The 1,355-nt window shown below is 56.2% G+C and overlaps 1 long non-coding RNA gene across 2 annotated transcripts; it reads left to right on the forward strand.

Moving 5' to 3' along the window:
- Positions 1 to 249: 249 nt before the first annotated feature.
- On the forward strand, positions 250 to 1,052 carry LOC115948820. Of its 2 annotated transcripts, none has more exons than XR_004082589.1 (2): positions 250 to 499; positions 885 to 1,052. It is a non-coding gene; the product is annotated as an uncharacterized LOC115948820 (long non-coding RNA). The 2 variants fall into 2 exon arrangements; XR_004082588.1 differs by having other exon boundaries at positions 250 to 464.
- The last annotated feature ends 303 nt before the right edge of the window (positions 1,053 to 1,355 follow it).

Here is a 1,355-nt window from a genome sequence, read left to right on the forward strand (position 1 = left end):
GGGGTTATTGTGTGATAAATAATTCCCTAAAAAAAAAAAAAAGAAAAAGTGGGAGCATTTGCATAATCACTGCTTTGATGTGGCCAGCAAGATGAAGCTGTGTTCCCCCAAATCCGCCACGGGCCAGGAGGGACAAAACAAGGGGGAGTCTTTCAGGGCGCTGGCGGTGCATGGGGCAGCCCGTCGGGAGCGGGTTTTTTCGCTCTCACCCGCTTTTAGCGATTCCTTTTAATGACCAAAATCCAGGAAAGCCAAAAAGGAGCCGAGCGCTCTCTCCGTCTTTTCTGGTTGGGCCTCATTGTCCTTCCTGGCTTCTCTCCCTCTCCGAAGAGGCACTGGAGTAGGTGCCTTCGGCTCTTCAAAAGGCCGGGATGGACGGGATGCGCTCCTCTCTCTCTCGGTGCTGGAGCCACGCAGGACCCGGAGGGACATCCCGGGTGACTCAGCACGCTGCTCCTTGCCAGGTGTGTCACCTTGCAGGGATTTCCCTCCATCCCAGGTACAGCTGGGATGGGGCTGTGCCAGCGGGAACCACCGTGGGAAAAAGCACACGGCGGGTCAAAGGGTGGAGGGGGGTTGGACAGGGGTTCGGGGTGGGAGCCACGCCAGCCAAACCTCCCCTGTTCCCTGGAGGAGGCTGGCCTTGGATGGAGATGCCCTCGGAGGAAACGGGCCCGAGGGGACAAGGTTGGCAAGGGGTGGCAGGACCATGCTGGCAAAAGCTGAGTTGGAGAGGCTGGATTTGTCACCTAACCCAGTCACCCTCGTTCTGATTTTTGGTTTGAACGTGGCCAGAAGTATTTATTTCCTCTTCTTGCCCCTTAATTTGAGTTAATTCCTCTCCTTCTTTTCCTTCTTTCATATGTTTCCGTCTTCTCTCTCAGAAGACTGATTTTTGGAGGTGATGCCAAAAGGAGATGAGCCAACTGCAGCCAACCTGGAAGCGGACCAGGAGATGGGAGATGGGCAAACACCTCCTTGGGTGATGTGAGGAACCTGGGGGTGGTTTCCATGGCAGCCTCTTGCCCCAGAACATGTGTTTATGATCCTTCTGTGTATTGTATTTTGGCATAAAAGCTCCTCTGCGCCAGCAGGGCTGGAGGGGCAGCCTGAAGGCCCCCGGGGTGGGGGGGATGCTTTACAGCCCTCCTTGGCATAAGAATGGCCACGAGGAGCCAAACCAGCAGCCCAAGGGCTGCCGCACGCCGCCTTTCATGGCAGGCATAAATCTGTCCAGCAGTGCCGCGGTTAAAGAGCCCTCCCGACGCGGCTCTCAGCTGCCCGGTGCATTTCAAACCTGCTCTTCCTAAAGCCTTACTCCAGTGCCTCAGGTTGGGCTTCCCCCTGGCCCTGTA

This window comes from Geospiza fortis, unplaced genomic scaffold, assembly GCF_000277835.1.
Source record: "Geospiza fortis unplaced genomic scaffold, GeoFor_1.0 scaffold1278, whole genome shotgun sequence".
Classification (NCBI taxonomy): domain Eukaryota; kingdom Metazoa; phylum Chordata; class Aves; order Passeriformes; family Thraupidae; genus Geospiza; species Geospiza fortis.